We start from the raw sequence: 23,992 nt of genomic DNA on the forward strand, positions 1-23,992 counted from the left end.
CCAGACCTCTCCCGGGGATCAAAACCTTCACTCCTGAGGCCTACCTGCGGCTGCTGTGGGCAGTGCAGGAGGTCACAGAGAAGCCTCCGGCCTGGCTTCCCCGTGCTGATACCCAAGCCTGAATGGTTGGCTGGACCCTTGTCTGCTCAGGAGCTGCACCCCCCCTCCCCCAAGCCCCCACAGTGGGTGTGAGAAGGCAGGTTAGCGCGTGACGCAGTGATCCTCAAACTTGAGTGCATAGCACAATCCCCTGGAGGGTTTAGGCCACCAGCCCCGCCCCCAAAGCGACCGAGGCCTGTGACTGTGCATTTCTTACAAGTTCCCAGTCGCTGCAGCTACCTCTGCCAGGAGGACCCCGCTTGGAGAACCACCTCTGCAGAACACCACATTGTCCTCTGAGGCATGATGCCCTTCCAGTACGCACTGCTAAACTGCTGCTGCCAACCCAGCCCGGGGTTAGCGGGGGTGGGACGGGGGAGCAGCCTGGAAGCCGGCCTTTCCTGCCCGCTGGCTCCCAGCACGGAGTTGCACAGCATCAGCAAAAGCCGCCAGAGAGGCCCCGGCCCTCAGTTGAGCCAGTCTCCTACACAAAGCGTCCTCTGTGGTGCAGACTTGCTGACAAGCACCACCCTGTGTTTTGGGGATGAACCAAATCTTCATGACATTAGACCCGTGGATTCCTGGCTCTGAAAACTAACGCGAAAAGTCCCCCTGCTCTGCCAGCTGGCCCACCCAGGGCCCGCCTCTGCAGGCCGGAAATGGAGTCTGGCCGGCCGGAAGTCTAAGAGTTACTTCCGGTGCCCCTGACACTGCCACCCCAATAGAGCTGAGGTGAGAATACTGTACTTCACAATCCCCTTGGCCTCTCCCACTTTGGCCTTAAAGGGCCTGTGACCGGACCCAGTACTCAGAACCAGAGTCAGGGGCCGGGCTGGCAGGTGGGAGCCACTCAGACCCGTCAAGGATGTCAGCTTTGCAGACAATCATGGAGGCACAGGGAACCTCACTTGACTTAAGTGTCCCTCTCAGAGCTTCCGTGGACGCCTAATTGTTTCTCGCTCTTTGGCTTTCAGAGTCTCAAGTCTCCTGACCTCTCTTCATTTTCCCATCACAATGAACTTCAGGTGATGGGCGAGGTATTCGTGCCTACAAAGATCTACTAACGACCTTCTTGGTGTTTAAACACAGGCTGTCTGGTCTACATGTCTTAACCTGGGCCCTGAACCCAAATACGGACAACGAGGTGAGTAGGTCAGCAGGTACTGAGGTGTTATTCATCTATCACGTGTTGTCAAGTGGAACTGGAGGGTTCGGAAAGATGCCTGACTGGAAAAACTTCAACCGCCCTTTGTCTCAGACTCCAGAGAAAAAAACAGAACATTCCTCACTGGGGTTCTTTCTGTTGAGTGTTTTTGCATGGTGACCAATCAGCAGACATTTGCAGTAGATAGAATAAATCACAGAGTTGTGCTGGCCATCAGAAGTCATTTATTTCACTAACTTTCAAGGGAATTTAAGAAGTTCAGAAAACTGCATGTATACGAGTAAATTCTAAACTCAAGCACAAAGAGGAGCAGTAAGTTTATTAATATAAAATTTGTTTCTCTCTGCTACTGCTAATACATATTAAATAAATATTTGTTAAAAATGGATTTGAAGGGGATGCAAAATTATAACTTGTCACAGATCTCACTATGACTCTGTGTAGATGTTTCTGAATTAAATCCTGTGGCCCCGGCTCAGGCCCTAGGCTGACCAAGGCTCTCTGCCTCAGGTTTAAGTAGGCTAATAACCAAGATTGAGGCAGTACAAGCTTTATTCGGTGGCCAAAGAAAGGAGAAGCAGAAACTAAGTTTACAGCTCAACTTCTTGCCCATCTGGAAAAAGACAAAGGCAGGAGGAATGAGGCTAGTGATGGGGAGGCAGGTGCATTAGTCTACTGGGAAAGGGACCAGGCTTCTTTCCAGGCAGTGGATGCCATCCTCTTTTTATCCCTTTTGGTCTTTACTGTCAGTCCTGGTCACTAATAGGTGTGCCATTTATTTACTAATGAAGTAAAATGAATGAAGTGTATAATGAGACTCAGCATCTGTTGAAGGTCACATTCCTGCCATCTTGGTCCTGGCTAGTTCCATTTAGTTTCTTTTTTTTTTTTTTGCCACACCATGTAGCACTCAGGATCTTAGTTCAGCAACCAGGTATTGGGGAACCCTGTGCATCCCCTGTTTTGGAAGCACAGAGTCTTAACCACTGGACTGCTAAGAAAGTCTCCATCTCATTATTGTTTGTTTGTAGCTTCCTTTATAATATCTGGACCCTTTAACTTAAGATTTATGTTAATTCCTACTAAAGGTGGGGTCATAGGTTTTGAGCAAAGATCTAGAGCAGCTCTGGTAGCATAAAATCTATGAAATGTAAGCTTGTCCAATTTTCGGGGTGAGTATTCATAGCTTTTGTTGCGTCACTAAAAACACCATGTACAACATCACCAGCTGGAAAAGGACAGGAACCAATGGCTTAGATAAAGCTCACAAGCCACTCCGACTTCTCTCCCCTCCCCTCCTTCTCTCTGCCCAGATGTCTCCAATCCTGGCTTTCCCCTGTGGACCTGATGAGGCACTAGTCTGGAGTCACATGTTTCACGAATCACCACCCAACTGTGGGTTAAAGTGAGCTGAAGGGCTTTTATAAACTGAATGAAATAATATGTATAGAAATACTTTACAAAATTATTCAAAAGTAAGGAGTTGAGGAAAAGGTAGGGAGTTGCCAGTATTGTGTTAGTGCAATGACCAATTCCCTGTCTCCTGACCACCTATCCGTGGGTATTTACTTAGTGCTGTAAGTGCTGAAGGGTACTGATGACCACAGCTAAGGTGTGCTGGTAGCTTCCTGTTCCACTTATTCCCCACACTAACCCTATGGGCCAACATTGGCTGGATCATGGAGAAAGCAAGAGAGTTCCAGAAAAACATCTATTTCTGCTTTTTGACTATGCCAAAGCCTTTGACTGTGTGGATCACAATAAACTGTGGAAAATTCTTCAAGAGATGGGAATACCAGACCACCTGACCTGCCTCTTGAGAAACCTATATGCAGGTCAGGAAGCAAGAGTTAGAACTGGACATGGAACAACAGAATGGTTCCAAATAGGAAAAGGAGTACATCAAGGCTGTATATTGTCACCCTGTTTGTTTAACTTCTATGCAGAGTACATCATGAGAAATGCTGGACTGGAAGAAACACAAGCTGGAATCAAGATTGCCGGGAGAAATAACAATAACCTCAGATATGCAGATGACACCACCCTTATGGCAGAAAGTGAAGAGGAACTTAAAAAGCCTCTTGATGAAAGTGAAAGTGGAGAGTGAAAAAGTTGGCTTAAAGCTCAACATTCAGAAAACGAAGATCATGGCATCCGGTCCCACCACTTCATGGGAAATAGATGGGAAAACAGTGGAAACAGTGTCAGACTTTATTTTTCTGGGCTCCAAAATCACTGCAGATGGTGACTGCAGCCATGAAATTAAAAGACGCTTACTCCTTGGAAGGAAAGTTATGGCCAACCTGGATAGCATATTCAAAAGCAGAGACATTTCTTTGCCAACAAAGGTCCGTCTAGTCAAGGCTGTGGTTTTTCCTGTGGTCATGTATGCATGTGAGAGTTGGACTGTGAAGAAGGCTGAGCGCCGAAGAATTGCTTTTGAACTGTGGTGTTGGAGAAGACTCTTGAGAGTCCCTTGGACTGCAAGGAGATCCAACCAGTCCATTCTGAAGGAGATCAGCCCTGGGATTTCTTTGGAAGGAATGATGCTAAAGCTGAAACTCCAGTACTTTGGCCACCTCATGCGAAGAGTTGACTCATTAGAAAAGACTCTGATGCTGGGAGGGATTGGGGGCAAGAGGAGAAGGGGACGACAGAGAATGAGATGGCTGGATGGCATCACTGACTCGATGGACATGAGTCTGAGTGAACTCCAGGAGTTGGTGATGGAAGGGAGGCCTGGCGTGCTGCTATTCATGGGGTCGCAAAGAGTCGGACACAACTGAGCTACTGATCTGATCTGATCTGATCTGAACCCTATGGGCGGAGAAGGCAATGGCACCCCACTCCAGTACTCTTGCCTAGAAAATCCCATGGATGGAGGAGCCTGGTAGGCTGCAGTCCATGGGGTCGCTAGGAGTCGGACATGACTGAAGCGACTTAGCAGCAGCAGCAGCAGCAACCCTAAGGGGCAAGCAGTGTTATTATCACCACTTTACAAATGAGGAAACCAAGGCCTAAGACAATTTAGGTAACCTGCTCGAGTTACTGGAAGATATTTGAACTGAAGGCATTCTTGCTTTGGCCCTTAGCTAATAACCTCCCCTGAGCAGCTGCTGTTTACCGGGAGCTGTGCTAACTGTGCTATGAGTATTAACCTCTGGGGTCTTTACAGTAAATCTGTGAAATGAGTGCTACTAGTATTCCCATTTTACAGAAGCCCAAACTGAGCTAGAGATTGCTTGTCTCTGGCCACAAGGTCCAAAACTAAAAATACTGGAGCTGAGATGACCCCAGTCTTACTCCAGAGTTCACACTCTTAACCCTCACACTGAAATTCTAGGCTTTAAAAAGCTGCTTAAACCAGCCTCCCAATAACTCTGGGGTGGGGACGGGGTGGTGCATTCTTTAAAGGCTATTTCTGTTTTTGGAGGATTTGAGCTATTAAGATTCAAAATCTCATGAGTAAAGAATAATTTCATCAGTCTTCTCCCACCTGCATGATCCCACTTTGGTTTCAAGAGATACTCTGCGTACACCTACTGTGTAGAAGCGCTGGGTACAGGGTGTAGGGGCTGCAAAGTTGAAGAAGAGTGGTCCTCACTGGCTGGGGGTACTTGTCTAGGCTGACAGATGCGACCATGTAAACACCACAGAAAGTAGACTGATGAGATGGCCTGACAAGGTACTAGAGAATTTGGGGAGCATTCTGGGGCTTTTGCTGACCCTTGGGTTCCCTGGTTGGGGGCCAGGGTGGGTGGGTGGGGGCTCAGCTGTGACAGGTGTCAGTGTTTTAAGAGGTGCCTACAAGCAGGGGAGACACACAGGGCTGAGATGCTACTCAGCCCACTAGCTCCTCTGCTGGTTTCAAACTGTAGGAAAAAGGAGGATTTGGTCTTGTCATCCATCTGGTCACATGCCCCAGCTGCTCTTTATTTCCTCTGCCCAATTTCTCTGTCAGTGCCCAACACAGAGACACATTTCAGGGTTGTGGGGTTCTGTGTGGTCACAGAGGAACAGACCCATCTCTCAACACTTCCGGCCTAGTGTTGGGGACATGGAGCCCTTGAGGCCCCCGCCTGCCTGTTTCCTAACTGATGATTAACTGTAGCTGACAACCTTGCATTACATAAGAGGATTATGAAATTCTGTAACAGGGAGGTAGGTGATCCGTGTGTATAAATAGACAAAAACCTCATGACTATGCTACTTTAAGACTCAGAGACATCTAGTGGCAGAAAATTGTATCTGCAGCCCTAGCAAACCTCCAAATAAGTGACTTGAAAAAGTTCTAATTTGTACCAAAACTAGGAAACTTTAGGTTAAATTACTTTCAAAGAGAAGAAATGTACTGGTTTTCCACTTGTTAGGAGTACAGTATGGTCTTTTTTTAAAAAATTGAAATATAGTTGATTTGCAACGTTTCAGGTGTACATCAAGGTGATTCAGACTATATTCAGATACTTTTCCATTATGAGTTATTACAAAATAATGAGTAGGGTTCTCTGTGATATACAATGGGTACTTATTATTTATTGTACACATAGTACTGTTGGCATGCTAAGTCACTTCAGTTGTGTCTGACTCTGTGCAACGATATGGACTGTAGCCCACCAGGCTCTTCATTCTATGGGATTCTCCAGGCAGGAATACTGCAGTGGGTTGCCATGCCCTTCTCCAGGGGATCTTCCTGACTTAGGGATTGAACTAGCCTTTCTTATGTCTCCTGCATTGGCAGGCAGGTTCTTGACCACAGCACCCCCTGGGCAGCCCCACATGTATTGCTTAATCCCAAATTCCTAATTTATCCCTCCCCAGCCTTTCCCTTTTGATAACTGTAAGTTTGTTTTCTATGTCTGTGAATCTGTTTCTGTTTTGTAAACAAGTTCATTTGTATCATTTTCTTAGATTCCACATATCGCACTTGTATTCACATCCTTTCCAGCATTTATTATTTGTAGACTTTTTGATGATGGCCATCTTGAGGTGTGAGGTGATACTCATTGCCGTTTTGATTTGAATTTCTCTGATAATAAGTAGTATTGAGCATCTTTATTATGGTATTGTCTTTAACAAAAAGTACCATAAGTCTGGGGCTTCCCAGGTGGCGCTAGTGGTAAAGAATCCACCTGCCAATGTAGGAGACACAGGAGACATGGGTTCCATCCCTGGGTCAGGAAGATCCCTTGGAGAAGCAAATGGCAAACCACTCCAGTACTCTTGCCTGGATAATTCCATGGACAGAGGAGCCTGGAGGTCCACAGTCCATGGGGTCACAAAGAGTCAGACATGACTGAGTGCCTGAGCATATACACCATAAGTCTACTTTAAGCCTGTTCTTCCCAAAGTTTTATGCACACAATTGAACAGTGTGTGAAAGAGAAAAATCAGAATATAGGATACGACTCTATTAACCACCTCTACATACTCACCTGTCATGATGCTGAACTTTTTTTGATGTGATTAGGTTTTGCACCAACTTCATAATTATCACTATCAAATTGGCCTTATAGGTGAACATACACAGATTGAGTAACTACTAAATGAAATATTGAGGAGAATATATGATGAGAAAGCTTCCCCACAGTCAGACTAGAAAATATGTTTCCTTGATTGAGGAGAAACAGAGAGAGCTGCAGGGGAAAAAATTTAGGGATGGGATTGGTGGGTCCCAGCGACTGAGGCCCTGTAGCCTGGACCACAGGCTGGGGCCCAGGAAGATAGTAAGCTACATCGTGGAAGGACAGAGTGAGAGCAGTGGTGGGACATGTGTCACGTGTCCCTGGCTGAGCCCTAAGGGACTGGCCAGACCTAGAGAAGCAGTGGCTATGATGTGATGTGCGGGACTCAGGCAGCCTCCCCATTTCCGATACCCCAGAATATCACAGGAATAGCAGAACAATACCTGCATGCCTGTGGGCAGCACAGAAAGAGGAGAAGAAAACACTGAAATTCTTGAATTGTTCATTGAGGACAAAACAGCAATGGGGTGTCTGAGGGGGAACATCCAATGACATCCCACTTGCCAATGCCTCGACACCAGGAGAGTGCCCCATCTAAGGCACAAAACCAGGGAAAAGTAGGTGGAGGCATTAAGTCCCAAACCAAGTGACCCTAAATGTTGCCACCGCAATGAAATGGAGATGCAAAATAGAAATTAAATGGAGCTATAGAAAATGATGAAAGTATTATTTCTTTAGTACCTATATTTGTGGTCTGAGATATATGCTACGTATCTGCTATATACACACAGAACAAAGTGGGACTTTTTGAAAGACTGTATACAAGAAATTTTGAAGAAAATTACCCCTCTTCATATTGCACACACATACGCACAACACACACACACACACAACTTGGGTATTAGGATCTTAGCTGGAAAAAGATGGCACACCCAAAATGGGTAATTTACAAAGTCACGGGTAGAATTCCCAGAAACTAACAAGACGTCATGCAGTACCCTGGGGTAAGGAAAGCGGGAAAGGTTACCTCCACTAGACAGAGGAGGGGGCCCAGAGGGGATTGCTGGACATGGACAGAGCCTCCAGACAGGAGCTGGGGACTTTGCTAGAAGGATGCAGCCTGTGACATAGGGAAGGAGCTTGGGAAATAAGTGCTGGTCTCATGTCTCTGTTAGTGCCTTTCCATTGGAAATCCCAACCGGAAACCAAGAGGCAAGGAAATCATCCATGGCATACACATGGGTCAGCCTCCTCACACACAGAGAAGAAAGGAAAAGAGGAGTTAGTGGGCAAGTGGAAGAAATACAGCCCTGATAGCTTTGTTCAAACTTCAGCACCTTAAATATCTACTTCTGTCTCACTCTACCACTCCCTCTCATTGCCTCAGCTACTGCCACCCATGCATATTCTAGCCACTCCTTCATTTTCAAAAACAGAAATTAAATGGATGGCTCAGTTGGTAAAAAATCTGCCTGCAATGCAGGAGACCCAGGTTTGATCCCTGGGTGTGGGAAATCCCTTGGAGGAAGAAATGGCAACCCATTCCAGTATTCTTGCCTGGAAAATCCCATGGACGGAAGAACCTTGTGGCTACAGTCCATGGGGTCATACAAAGAGTTGGACATGCCTGTATGCAGGTCAGGAAGCAACAGTCAGAACTGGACATGGAACAACAGACTGGTTCCAAATAGAAAAAGGAGTATGTCAAGGCTGTATATTGTCACCCTGCTTATTTAACTTATATGCAGAGTACATCATGAGAAACGCTGGGCTGGAGGAAGCACAAGCTGGAATCAAGATTGCCAGGAGAAATATCAATAACCTCAGATATGCAGATGATACCACCCTTATGGTGGAAAGTGAAGAAGAACTAAAGAGCCTCTTGATGAAAGTTAAAGTGAAGAGTGAAAAAGTTGGCTTAAAGCTCAACATTCAGAAAACGAAGATCATGGCATCCAGTCCCATCACTTCATGGAAAATAGATGGGGTAACAGTGGAAACAGTGGCTGACTTTATTTTTCTGGGCTCCAAAATCACTGCAGATGGTGACTGCAGCCATGAAATTAACAGACGCTTACTCCTTGGAAGGAAAGTTATGACCAACCTAGACAGCATATTCAAAAGCAGAGACATTACTTTGTCCACAAAGGTATGTCTAGTCAAGGCTATGGTTTTTCCAGTGGTCATGTATGGATGTGAGAGTTGGACTATAAAGAAAGCCAAGTGCCAAAGAACTGATGCTTTTGAACTGTGGTGTTGGAGAAGACTTGAGAGTCCCTTGGACTGCAAGGAGATCCAACCAGTCCATTCTAAAAGAGATCAGTCCTGGGTGTTCATTGGTAGGACTGATTTTGAAGCTGAAACTCCAATACTTTGGCCACCTAATGCAAAGAGCTGACTCATTTGTAAAGACCCTGATGCTGGGAAAGATTGAGGGCAGGAGGAGAAGGGGATGACAGAGTATGAGATGTTTGGATGGCATCACCGACTCGATGGACATGGGTTTGGGTGGACTTCAGAAGTTGGTGATGGACAGGGAGGCCTGGTGTGCTGCGATTCATGGGGTCGCAAAGAGTCGGACACGACTGAGCGACTGAACTGAACTGAACTAGTGACTAAACCACCATAGAAAATGATGAAAGTATTATTTCTTTAGTACTTGTATTTGTGATCTAAAATGTATGCTACGTGTCTGCTATATACTCATTGTAGTCTTTGTTATTCATGGTACAACCAGATTTTTTTCTGATTGTAAAGGTAATATGAAGACATCCCTGGTGGTCCAGTGGTTAAGACTCCATGCCCCCAATGCAGGGACCTGGGTTCAATTCCTAGTGGGGGAACTAGAACCCACATGCTGCAACTAAGACCCCGTGGAGCCAAATGAAATAAATATTTTTAAAAAATTAATATGAAACGAGATGCCAGTCCAGGTTTGATGCACGATACTGGATGCTTGGGGCTAGTGCACTGGGACGACCCAGAGGGATGGTATGGGGAGGGAGGAGGGAGGAGGGTTCAGGATGGGGAACACATGTATACTTGTGGCGGATTCATTTTGATATTTGGCAAAACTAATACAATTATGTAAAGTTTAAAAATAAAATTAAAAAAAAAGAAAAGGAAAGAAAAAAAAGCTAATTGAATAGCTATATTGTTAATGTAAAAAAATTAATATGTATTCATATATATATATATATAAAGATGTAAAGAAAGTAAAACTCATCTTAATTCCACTACACAGAAATGACCACTGTCAATGCTTTGATCTGTATCTCTATGCATATCTGGATATATATTTAAGAAATGAATCTTACCAACAAGAGATGTTTTACAGCATATTCTCAATAAATTGCATAGCTCTTTCAATGTCAGTGTAGTTACGTGTCATCAGTAGTATACAAGCATAGTATCGTATGCTATTCATAAACCATAAGTCACTTTTTTGAGGGTCATTTAGGTAGTTTCTGATGTTTTGCAATTATAAGCAATGTTGTGATACACATCCTTGTGTGCTGAGGTCTTTCGTTGCTTATCCAGTTCTTCCCCCAGGACAGTGGGTCTCGAAATACATTTCATGGAGCCCATGGGAATGCCTCAGAGGCTCTTGCAGGGGTGAGGTGAAGGCTGCCGGGCTCCAGCCCTCACCTTCCTTCATAGGTTACCTTACCAGTCATAGGTTCACCTCTCTGCTCTACTTGGTGAGAAGAAAGAGTTCATCCCTAACTGCAGCTGGAAATCCAGTGCTTTAGAACATAGTCAAGGAAAAATAAAATTGTTATGTCAGAGAGTAGGCATGTTTAAAGATCTGATACGTACTGCCAGATGACTCCTGAAAGGATAACTGATTTACATGCCTACCAAAAGCATATGTGTGCCTGTGTTTCCCACACTAACACCTTTTATTTATACAGATCTAAAGATATTCTTTTAACTTATATTAATATAAATAAATTTATATGAATTAAATTTATATTTCTTTGATTAGTCATTATATTACTTTTTTATTGCTGCTATAACACATTACTACAAACTTGTCAGCTTAAAACAGCATAAATGTATTATGTTATAGACCTGGAAGTTAGAAATCTGGCACAGGTCTTACAGGACTAACACCAGTGTGCCAGCAGGGCTGCGTTTCTTTCTAGAAGCTCTAATGGAGAACCTGTTTCCTTGCCTTTTCCAGCCTCTAGAAGCCCTGCATTCCTTGGCCTGTGGCCCTTTCCTCCATCATTATTCCAATCTCTGCTTCTTTCCTTATGTCTCCTTTTCTGACTCTGACCCTCCTTCTTCCCTCCTTTGGGACCATTCAGATAATCCAGAATAATATAATAATATTATAAATATTATAATAATATTTCAGAATAATCTCAAAATCCTTAAATCACTTTTTCAAAATCTCTTTTGTTACATGAGGTTAACATATTCACAGGTTCTGGGGATTACAACATGACATCTCTGGGGAGCCATTGTCCTATCTGTCACAGTGGTGATATAGAGCTTGTTTTCTTTTATTAATTGACAATCTGTAGTTCTTTGATAAATTATTTCTCTGTGACCGTTGCTAATTTTGCTATTAAGATATTTGTATTTTCCTGGTTGATTTGTTTTAAATATATATACATATATTTTGGAATTATAACTGTGTTGCCTATTACATATATTGCAAATCTTTTCCTTCACATTTCTGGTTTCTGAACTCTCTTTAGGTTGTGTATTTGTCTGCTTGGGTTGCTTTGGGTTGCCATAACAAAATAGACTGTAGTGTATTTTCTCACAGTTCTGGAGGTTAGAAGTCCAAGATCAAGTTGCCAGCATGGTCGATTTCTAGAGAGAGTTTTCTTTCAAGCTCACCAAAGTCTGCCTTCTTGCTGTGTCCTCACATGGCAGGGAGAGAACAAGCTCTGTGGTGTCTCTTCTTATGAGATAACTAATCCCATCATCAGGACCCCACCTTCTTGACTTCATCTAACCCTAACTACCTTCCAAAGGCATCATCTCCAAATACCCTCATATTGAGGGTTAGGACTTTGACATATGACTTTTATAGGGACACAGACATTCAGTCCGTAACAGGAAGAATTTGGATCTTTGTGTGGTCAGATCCATCTATCATACTTTTGATAATTTTGGCTTCAATGATAGCTTAGCAAGGCCGCTTTTACCAGAGATTTGTAAACATGTACATACACTTTCTTCTTCAACTTTTATATATTTGCCTTATTTAACATTCAAATTTTAGCCATTCTGTAATATAATTTGGGGTAAGGTCTTACTCTGTGTTTTGCCACCTTTGTTTACCATTTTATTCTTCAAATACAGTTTCAAAATAGTTTCTAAGGACGTGAGCCTTTAACCAGACAGGAGTCCTGGATTTGCAATCATCTGTATACTGGCCTTTTAAAACCAGTTTTTTTCCTTTGCTTTCTCAGCTAGTTGTAGAACACTATTTTCTGTCTTTCTGGAAAATCCATTCATTCAGTAAAAGACTAACAGCTGAAGCCAACTTTTATTTTAAAAGGAAACAATGAGTTTCCTTAATATTTCAGGCTTGAACAGTATTCCATGTAGAACAATTTACCATCAACTCATCTGAATGTGTACTTACAGTTTTCACATTCCTTTGAATTCTAAAGTTATTTGATTTTCAAAACCAATGGAAAAACCTATCCATGGAAGAAAATTATTTAGATCTTTGAAGTTTAAAAAACTTGGGCTGTATCTGTTGGGGCCATTCAGTGTTCCGCACTCTACAAGCCAGCATGAAACGTTTGTGCCTGGGAATCAATGATTGGGGTAAAGCTTCAAGCTGCAGAGAAGTGAGTTCTAATCTTATGAAACTGACTGAATAACTTGTAGCCACATGCAATAATTGCATATTATACATTAATAATTGTAATTCTAAAATAATATAACAGTAAATAATACAAGTATAAAATGACCTCAATGATTAAATATTCAGTTGTATTAAAATTCCCATTTACTCCAATGCCTTTCCTAAGCTCCTGTATGTGGTCTTGGCCCTGTGTTTCCAGGGACTAAAAAAATGCATGACAACAAAACAAACATTTGTGACGCAAATAATTTTGAGATACAAACAACAAATACAAATTTGTTATATAAAATATATTAATGTATATAAATTTACATGTAAATATGGTGTGATATTGCATGTGATATGGTGTCATATTACATGGTACATTTTAAGTAACAACAAGAGCAATTTTTCTACTTCATAGTCAGATCTTGAAAATGAATAGTTTCTAATCCACAAATGTGTTGAATTTGAAAAATTAGTTTCTAAATCAGTTGTTCATAACTCAGAAATTATGTGACTATAAAGATAAGATTCTAAGCGGTGGTGAGAGCCAGCCTGTGGGTGTGTGCGAGCTTAGTTGCTCAGTTGTGTCCAGCTGTTTGTGACACCATGGACTGTAGCCCACTAGGCTCCTCTGTTCATGGAATTCTCTAGGCAAGAGTACTGGATTGGGTAACCATTTCCTTCTCTAGGGGATCTTCCCAATGCAGGGATCAAACCTGGGTCTCTTGCATTGAAGGTGGATTGTTTACCATTGAGAGCCAACCTAGCTATAGGTTTTTTATTTGGTTGAAATTCTATGCATTTTCTATGAGAGGTAGTTGAAATAATATACATTTATTACAAGGAATACTTTTCAGGTATGATGCTGCTGCTGCTAAGTCGCTTCAGTTGTGTCCGACTCTGTGCGACCCCATAGACGGTAACCCACCAGGCTCCCCCATCCCTGGGATTCTCCAGGCAAGAACACTGAAGTGGATTGCCATTTGCTTCTCCAATGCATGAAAGTGAAAAGTGAAAGTGAAGTTGCTCAGTTGTGTCCAACTCTTAGCGACCCCATGGACTGCAGCCCACCAGGCTCCTCCATCCATGGGATTTTCCAGGCAAGAGTACTGGAGTGGGGTGCCATTGCCTTCTCCTTCAGGTATGATACTACTGATTAAAAGACAAAAAAAGCAATACCACTTAGTAAGACATGTTTTATTTATCTAGAACGATAATCCTTAAGGAAGTTGAAAGTTAAGTGAATGCTTTTTGTGGACATTTCAGAAAGCTTTGGGATCTTTCTAAGGGTTAGAGGTTGGTGGCATGGGTCTAAATTATGTCACAATTGCTCTTCTTGTTTTTAATACAGTGTCTTGCCCTACTGTTCTTGCTTATCAGTCATATTCACTGCTCTATTATAATTAATAAACGGGATGCTGAGAAGCCAGAAGAGCAGTGAGTTAATGAAGGAGAGGGCACAGCATTGTGAGATCCCTTGGCAGGGAAAGGGAAAGGTGGAGAAAAGGATGGTGAAGAGTCAGGGTCTTCTGTGAATTGGCCCTAAGGCCATTTTGGGGGAATCCTGCTAAAGATGCATAAGCTTCCTCAAATAATAATGATGGTCTCTGCTGCCATGACTTCCTCACCTAACCTGGTATTGAACATTGCCAGAATTAGGACTAAGACTATTGCTTCCCTAAGGGAGGGGAGATTTACATAATTTGGGGAAGAATTTGGGGATTGATGATAATTAAAGAAACAAAAACAACAAAGTTAATTATTAATTCAGGAGAAAATAAAAAACCAAGTAAGGAAAAAGAAGTGACTATAGTATACTACCAAAGAAGGCAATGGCACCCCACTCCAGTACTCTTGCCTGGAAAATCCATGGACGGAGGAGCCTGATAGGCTGCAGTCCATGGGGTTGCTAGGAGTCGGACATGACTGAGCAACTTCACTTTCACTTTTCACTTTCATGCACTGGAGAAGGAAATGGCAACCCACTCCAGTGTTCTTGCCTGGAGAATCCCAGGGACGGGGGAGCCTGGTGGGCTGCCGTCTATGGGATGGCACAGAGTCGGACACCACTGAAGCGACTTAGCAGCTGCATAGTCTACTACATGGCTCAGCTGTCAGTAAGATTTTTATACAATTATAAAAGATAACTTGTACCAGTTAGCAATTTGTTGCCTCTGGCCCCATATTCAAACTTCATTTCCGGACAAAAATTGATCTAGATCCTCCATTTCTCCTTTGCAGCCGACATGGTGTTAAAAACTATGTCAGTAGAGGGCACTGGAGGGACACTGGAGGAGGAAGGGGCTTCTCTTCCCAGTCTCAGTGTTTTCTGTTTTCCTTCTTCTTGTTCCTACTGTTTGGTTGCCAGTAGTGAATAGGTTGGGAGAGACATCAGTGGCATTCACCTATATTAAGTTTCAATAGCACCTCATGGAGAGCTTCCTAATGAATTTTCATGGCATTCCAATGAGTAGGTTTCCACTGAGTCATGCCAGCACCCCAGTGGTTGGCTTTTCAATCTTGACCTGTCAGGCTTCCTGAAAAGCTCCTTCTGCTTTCCAGTCTTGGCCATGGTTTTCTACCCACCTGGACCCTGGTGTTTTCTCCTCGTCCAGTGACTGTTGACTAGCTTTGACCTAGAGCAATTCAGTATACTTTTCTGCCAACTCAGCCTCAGGAAGGAATGTTTCTTCCTTGAGTAGGCTTACTTGCTTCTAGGGTTATTGTTCAGAGTTAGGTTTCTCCAATAAGATAGTCCCATATTGCTGTGAATAGTTGTTATACTAAACTTTCCCTTTACAAATTTCTGTGTGGTTTCTGTCTCCTGATTGGACCTTGATTAATTCAACACTGAAAACTAACCAAAATTGATTTAACTATTTTGAGAAGATGGGGAGGTGGAAAGCATGAGTGTGTGTGTGTGTGTGAGAGTCAGAGACAGAGAGAAAGAGAGAGAGAGACAAAGAGAGAGATAAGGTAGTTAAATCTTTATCTTTTGGGCTTCCTGGTGGCTCAGTGGTAGACAATCCACCTGACAATGCAGAGGGCACAGGTTCGGTTGCGATCCCTGATCCAGGAATATCCTACATGCCATGGAGCCAACTGAGTCCATGCATCACACCTATTGAGCCTGTGCTCTAGAGTCCAAGAGCCATAACTACTGAGCCCACATGCCCTAGAGCCCATGCTTTGCAGCAAGAGAAGCCACTGCAATGAGAAGCCCATACACTGCAACTAGAGAAAAACCCATGCAGCAATGGAGACCCAGCACAGCCAAACATAAATTTAAAAAAAATTTTTTTAATCTTTATCTTCCACAGTAAGAAATTGATAAGTAAAATCTAAAACTGAAAATTTATAGAATATAGTATAAGACTGACATTTGGATATTTGAAAGGGGTAATAATAGGAAATAGAGTGTGAGGTATCTGCTCTTTTTGTAACAAGACTTACATTTGAATCTTTATGATCATAGACAACTTTGGTAAGATTTTAAGTGATTAAAAGAAAATCATTGGGGTTGAAACAAACAAAAAAGAGAAGGAGGGAAAGACAGTAACAAAGTTTGTGTGATTCAAAAGATATGTCACTGAGATAGCTTGGTGTTCTTTTTTTTTTTCCATCAAACACACAATACATGATCAAACTAATAGTAAAGATAGTAGATCAATCACTTATAAAGCTTGTAGGAAAGTTAAGAGACAAAAGTAGTAAAATCATCTATATCCATAATAAGTGGTTAAGAGAGGCACATAACAACAAGATGTAAAATATGATGTCAAAAACATTAAATGTGGGGTGGGGAAGTAAAAATGTAGGATTGTTTAAAGGTATTCAAACTTAAAATAATTACATATGTAGAGAGATTACTATATATAAGGCTCATGGTAACTACAAAACAAAAATCTAAAAAGAGAATCACACACAGAAAAAGAGAAAGAAATCCAAATGTAACACTGAAGATAATCATCAAGTCACAAAGGAAGAGAGCAAAAGAAAAAGAAACAAAAAAGGACTCCAAAATCAACCCAAGAACAATTCACAAAATGGCAATAAGTACATACCAAAAATTATTTTAAATGTAAATGATTAAATGCTCTAGTCAAAAGATATATAGTGGATAAATAGATACAAAAGCAAGACCCATAATATATATACTTCTTACAAAAGACTCAATTCAGCATCTAAAGACACACAGACTGAAGGTAAGAAGATGGAAAAAGGTATTCTATGCAAATGGAAATCAAAAGAAAGCCAGGGAGCTTCCCTGTTGATTTAGTGGTAAAGAGTCTACCTGCCAATGCAGGAGACACAGGTTTGATACCTGGTATGGGAAGATCCCACATGTCATACAGCAACTAAGCCTGTGTGTCTCAACTACTGAGCCTGTGCTCTAGAGCCCAGGAGCTGCAAGTACTGAGCCCATGTGCACAACTGCTGAAGCCCACATGCCCTAGAGCCTGTGTTGCACAATAAGAGAAGCCACTGCAATGAGAAGCCTGTGCACCGCAACTAGAGAGTAGCCCCCACTCACTGCAACTAGAGAAAAGCCAGTGCAGCAACAAAGACCTAGCACAGCCATAAATAAATAAAATTGTATTTAAAAAAGAAAGCTAGGATAGCAATATTTACGTCAGACAAAACAGACTTTAAAATAAAGACTGTTAGAAATCCCTTGCATTCCTATACACTAATAATGAGAAAATAGAAAGAGAAATTAAGAAAATAATTCCATTCACCATTGCAATGAAAAGAATAAAATACTTAGGAATATATCTACCTAAAGAAACTAAAGACCTATATACAGAAAACTATAAAACACTGGTGAAAGAAATCAAAGAGGACACTAATAGATGGAGAAATATACCATGTTCATGGATTGGAAGAATCAATATAGTGAAAATGAGTATACTACCCAAAGCAATTTATAGATTCAATGCAATCCCTATCAAGCTATCAACGGTATTCTTCACAGAGCTAGAACAAACATTTCACAATTTGTATGGAAATACAAAAAACCTCGAATAGCCAAAGCAATCTTGAGAAAGAAGAATGGAACTGGAGGAATCAACCTGCCTGAATTCAGGCTCTACTACAAAGCCACAGTTATCAAGACAGTATGGTACTGGCATAAAGACAGAAATATAGATCAATGGAACAAAATAGAAAGCCCAGAGATAAATCCACGTACATATGGACACCTTATCTTTGACAAAGGAGGCAAGAATATACAATGGATTATAACAAGTGGTGCTGGGAAAACTGGTCAACCACTTGTAAAAGAATGAAACTAGAACACTTTCTAACACCATACACAAAAATAAACTCAAAATGGATTAAAGATCTAAACGTAAGACCAGAAACTATAAAACTCCTAGAGGAGAACATAGGCAAAACTCTCTCCAACACACATCACAGCAGGATCCTCTATGACCCATCTCCCAGAATATTGGAAATAAAAGCAAAAATAAACAAATGGGACCTAATTAAACTTAAAAGCTTCTGCACAACAAAGGAAACTATAAGCAAGGTGAAAAGACAGCCTTCAGAATGGGAGAAAATAATAGCAAATGAAGCAACTGACAAACAACTAATCTCAAAAATATACAAGTAACTCCTACAGCTCAATTCCAGAAAAATAAATGACCCAATCAAAAAATGGGCCAAAGAACTAAATAGACATTTCTCCAAAGAAGACATACAGATGGCTAACAAACACATGAAAAGATGCTCAACATCACTCATTATCAGAGAAATGCAAATCAAAACCACAATGAGGTACCATCTCACACCAGTCAGAATGGCTGCAATCCAAAAGTCTACAAGCAATAAATTCTGGAGAGGGTGTGGAGAAAAGGGAACCCTCTTACACTGTTGGTGGAAATGCAAACTAGTACAGCCACTATGGAGAACAGTGTGGAGATTCCTTAAAAAACTGGAAATAGAACTGCCTTATGATCCAGCAATCCCACTCACTGCTGGGCATACACACTGAGGAAACCAGAAGGGAAAGAGACACGTGTACCCCAATGTTCATCGCAGCACTGTTTATAATAGCCAGGACATGGAAGCAACCTAAATGTCCATCAGCAGATGAATGGATAAGAAAGCTGTGGTACATATACACAATGGAATATTACTCAGCCATTAAAAAGAATACATTTGAATCAGTTCTAATGAGGTGGATGAAACTGGAGCCTATTATACAGAGTGAAGTAAGCCAGAAAGAAAAACACCAATACAGTATACTAACGCATATATATGGAATTTAGAAAGATGGCAACAATAACCCTGTATACGAGACAGCAAAAGAGACACTGATGTATAGAACAGTCTTTTGGACTCTGTGGGAGAGGGAGAGGGTGGGATGATTTGGGGGAATGGCATTGAAACATGTATAATATCATATATGAAACAAGTTGCCAGTCCAGGTTCGATGCATGATACTGGATGCTTGGGGCTGGTGCACTGGGACGACCCAGAGGGATGGTATGAGGAGGGAGGAGGGAGGAGGGTTCAGGATGGGGAACACATGTATACCTGTGGCGGATTCACTTTGATATATGGCAAAACCAATACAATATTGTAAAGTTAAAAAATAGAATAAAATTAAAAAAAAATAAAGACTGTTAGAAGAAACAAAGAAGGACATGACGTAACGATAAAGGGATCAATCCAAGGCAGAGATACAACAATTGTAAATGTATACACCTAAATACACAAAGAAAATATTAATACACAGAAAGGAAGAAACTGGCAATAATGTGATATTAGTAATGGACATTAACACCCCATTTACATCAATGAACAGATTATCTAGAAAGAAAATCCACTGGGAAACACTGATCTTAAATGACACATGAGCATAGACGACTTAATAGATACATATGTAGAATATTTCATCCAAAAGCAGCAGAACACACATTCTTCTCAAGTGCGCATTGAACATCATCCAGGATAGATCTGCTAGTGCAGAGAACGAGTCTCAGTAAATTTAAGATTGGAATAATATCAAGCATCTTTTCTGCCACAACCCTATGGGACTTGAAATCAACTGTAAGAAAAAAAAACTACAGAAACATAAACACATGAGGGCTAAACAACATGCTACTAAAAAACCAATGATTTATTGCAGAAACCAAAGGGGAAATTACAAAAACACCTAAAAACAAATAGCAAAAATATAATGATCCAAAATCTATGGGAAAACAAAACAATGTACAGAGAGTTTCCCAATGGTCCAGTGGTTAGGACTCCGCACTCTCACTGCTGTGGGCCTGGGTTTAATCCCTGCTCAGGGAACTAAGATCCTACAAGCTATGCAGTGTGGGGACCAAAAAAAAAAAAAAACCTATGGAATTCAGCAAAAGCAGTTCAAAGAGAGAAGTTCATAGAGATGCAAGCCTACCTCAGGAACTAAGGAAAATCTCAAACAACCTAACTTTACAGCTAAAGGAACTAGAAAAAAGAACAAAGTCAGTAGAAGGAAAGAAATCATAAAGGTCAGAGAAGAAATAAATGAAATAGAGGTTTAAAAACAATAGAAAATATCAGTGAAACTAAGAGCTGTTTCCTTGAAAAGATAAAATTGATAAATCTTTAGGCAGATTCATTAAAAAAAGAGGGCCCAAATAAAATCAGAAATGAAAAAGAAGTTAGCAGCTGGCACCACAGAAAAAACAGAAATCATAGAGATCACTATAAACAACTATATGCCAATAAAATGGATAACCTAGAGTAAATGGACAAATTCTTAGAAATGTACAATCTCCCAAGACATAATCAGGAAGAAATACAAAATATGAACAGACCAGTTGTCAGGAGTAAAATCCAATCAGTAACAACAACAACAAAATTCCCAACAAACAGAAGTCCAGGACCAGATGGCTTCACAGTGAATTCCAGCTTTTAAAGAAGAGTTAACACCCACTCCAGTATTCTTGCCTGGAGAATCCCAGGGACAGAGGAGCCTAGTGGGCTACTGTCTATGGGGTCGCACAGCGTGGGACATGACTGAAGTGACTTAGCAGCAGCAGCAGCAGCAGCAACACCTATTCTTCTTGAACCATTCCAAAAAATTGCAGAGAAAATAATGCTTCCAAACTCAATCTGTGAGGTTAGCATCACCCAGATACTAAAAGTAGGCAAAGATATGAAAGAAAAAAGACCAATATCACTCATGAACAAAGATACAAAAATCCTCAACAAAACATTGGCAAACCAAATTCAACAATACATTAAAAAAGTCATACACCATGCTCAAGTGGGATATATCCCAGGCATGCAAGGATGTTTCAATACTTGCAAATCAATCAAAATGATATACCACACTAACAAATTGAAGAATAAAAATCATATAATCTCAATAAATGCAGAAAAAAGCTTTTGACAAAATTCAGCATCCATTCATGATAAAAACTCTCAACAAAGTGAGTATATGGGGACCATACCTCAATATAATAAAGGCTATGTACAACAAACCCACAGCTAAAATATACTTAACGGTAAAACGTTGAAAGCATTTTTTCTAAGATTAGGAACAACATAAGGATGCCCACTCTCATACGTTTATTCAATATAGTATTGGAAGTCCTAACCACAGCAATTAGACACAGTCACAATTCAGATGGTTTCAGACACAGCCCAGGAAGGCAAATGAGTCAGGTGGGCCTGGTGGGGACTGTCGCCTGTGAAGACAATCTAGTCAGAAAGCTTTCACTCCTGTCAGCTAGTGTTGAAGCTGAACTTCTGAGTATGACCTGCTGCTGGGTTGATGTGCTTAGTTACTCAGTCCTGTCCAACTCTTTTCAATCCCATGGACTGTAGCCCCAGGCTGCTCTGTCCATGGGGATTCTCCAGGCAAGAATACGGGAGGGGGTTGCCATGCCCTCCTCCAGGGCTGAAAGGAATGGTAATTAGTAGTCCTCTCCTGTGCAGTGCTCTCACCAGGGGTCCTCCATGACCCTGTTGGCTCCGGATAATCAGAGAGACCTTATCTAAGCCCTCTCCTCTCCATTTTGGGCCCTCATCTTCATCCCTCCCAGGACCCTCAAAAGGCCTGGCTAAGGCAGTTTTTCACACTGCAGTGTTAATGAATTAATAGCTCCCTGCTCACAATGGGTGTCTACCATTTCAAAGAGAATGGTCAGAACGGAAATAGATCTGGTTACCAATGAAGGTATTTTAGGGCCCTTCACACTTCAGAGGAGGGTCTTCCTTGGCTTTTCAGATCACACCAAGGGAGAAGAACAAAACCCGGTCTTTGAAGGAAGCTAGCTGAGTTCCAGCTTCTTCTGGGGCCTGGTTTAAAAGTCTTCAAGGACCCAGTCTTCCCTGCTGTTGAACAGTTAGTTGACTTATTCAATCCCCATTGTTAAGAGCCGTTTGATATCTACCAGGTATTGGTCAAAAAATACATCAAAAAAAGATATATTAAACCAGAAAAGGGAATGATCACTATAAGTTGATCTAGAATGATCAATCATTATTTCTAGTTTTTAAAAAAGTATCAGTTTTTTGTTTTTGTTTTTTGGTTGTAAGTGCATTTCTTTGGTTTTCTCCATTCAGCCAAAGGATGTCCCCTGGCTCCTAAAAGCAGTCCTTGCAATTTAAATGTGTGGTCACCAGGTGGTGGAAGTGGGCCATGTCCATGGAATCTAATTGGTGGCCCAAGAAGCTGAGTTCACCTTGCCTCAAATTGCCTTAAACCTAGGACGAGCTAGGACTTCTTTTCCTTTCAGTCATATTCAACATGGAGTTCATCAAAAGATGTTTGCCTTTCTGGCAATTCCTGTCTGAAAATGTCTAGATTGTAATGTACAGCCCTCTTGCTGAAAGATTTCACCCTTCTGTTCACTTCTGAGAAAGTCAAGAGTTCCTGTACTTAGTGTAAAAGCCTCAGAACCCTCTTTTTTTCAATCAGTGTATCCTTGTCATCTGACACTTTCTATTTCCCTTTCCCCTCTTGTTATGGTGGAAGAGCCTCTCCCCTCTCCTTACATTCTTAGGGAGGATTGCACACTCTGCTTGAGGGCAAGCCTGGAGGCTTTACTGAGTTGAGGAGGCAGGCAGCAGGCTGGGAGGGACCTGTCCAGGCAGGAGGGGATGGTGGTGATGGAGAGAAGAAGGGCTAAATGTTTCCTTTCCTTCCACTGCTGTATCTGACAAGTTGATCAGTAACTCCCTTTGGATACTTTGCTCGCTGGGAATGGCCTCACCTAGTCCCTCTGTTCCTTTACTGTTTTCATTTCCCCTCCAAGGACAAGAGATTCTCATTATTCATGGTTGTTATGTCCCATAGAGTTGCCACAAATAATCAACCATTGCACCTATGAAAACACAGGTTTAGGTTTCCATAAGCCTTCAACATTGCCAACCATTGACCAACATCTAATCTTGTTTCATGCATATTTCTGTTTAAAGACACCTTACTTACCTTTTGTACCGCAGTGGGTAAAGACTCTGCCTACAATGCAGGAGACCCGGATTTGATTCCTGGGTTGCAAAGATCCCCTGGAGAAGGAAATGGCAAGCCACTCCAGTATTCTTGTCTGGAGAATCCCATGGACAGAGGAGCTAGATTTAGAGTTCAAACTACTACTACCACTTAATATATTGATTTACTTTATAATGTTATTTTTATATACTGATTTGATATATCTGATATATTGATTAACCTTGAACTCATGGCCAATAGTAGTATAACTCATACCTGAATAAAGCTCATCTAACACAAGTATTTTCTCTATAAGGCACATCACAATCTTTCTGTACTTAGGGTAGGATCACAACCCACTTAGGGGCCATTTCAACAGTTAAGTTACCAGTAAAAGGCATAAAGGTATGATGTGTGATAAAAGGCATAAAGATGTAAAAAAAAAAAAAAAAAAGTGGCACCAAATGTACTGCACAAAGTTTACAGTATAAAAGCTGAGACAAGAAAGACTTGCCTTGTGTGGTCTCAGCTGGGAACAGATACATCAGGCAGCTCAAACTTTTACTGATCTGCGTCATGTATTGATTTGGGGGTTACAACTGAAGTTTAGCAAGTAGGCAAAATTACAAAGGCAAACCTATAGGATCAGCTGTACACATGCTCCCAAAATTCAGATCTCAGCTCTCTGAACTTTTCATTTCTCCTTCCAACAAGAGCTCTCCTATTCTCACATTGTCAACTATCATCTCTAGGCAAACTGCTTCAAAACATTCATTCAAAACCTTTCCGGGGAATTCCCTGGTAGTCCAATGACTAGGACTTGATGCTTTCACTGCCATGGCCCCAGGTTCAATCCCTGGATGGGGAACACCAGTGAAGCTTTCCAGCAGTGTCCCGCCATTCCTCTAACCAGACTTTCATTCTTTTCTTGAGGAAGAGAGTGGTGGCGAGGATTTGGTGACACATGGGAGATGGCTTGCTTCACTCCTTATGCCAAATTGTTCTGCATC

General features: G+C 41.6%; 1 long non-coding RNA gene across 3 annotated transcripts in view; it reads left to right on the top strand.

Moving 5' to 3' along the window:
• Positions 1–643: 643 nt before the first annotated feature.
• The window catches only part of LOC101905128 (uncharacterized), a 142,192-nt gene continuing 118,843 nt past the window's right edge, over positions 644–23,992 (top strand). For all 3 annotated transcript variants that reach the window (XR_811312.4, XR_009490535.1, XR_009490534.1), the window contains exons 1-2: positions 644–831; positions 1,074–1,243. This is a non-coding gene — a long non-coding RNA (uncharacterized lncRNA). The remainder of the gene's footprint in view (positions 832–1,073; positions 1,244–23,992) is intronic.

This window comes from Bos taurus, chromosome 14 (assembly GCF_002263795.3).
Source record: "Bos taurus isolate L1 Dominette 01449 registration number 42190680 breed Hereford chromosome 14, ARS-UCD2.0, whole genome shotgun sequence".
NCBI lineage: Eukaryota > Metazoa > Chordata > Mammalia > Artiodactyla > Bovidae > Bos > Bos taurus.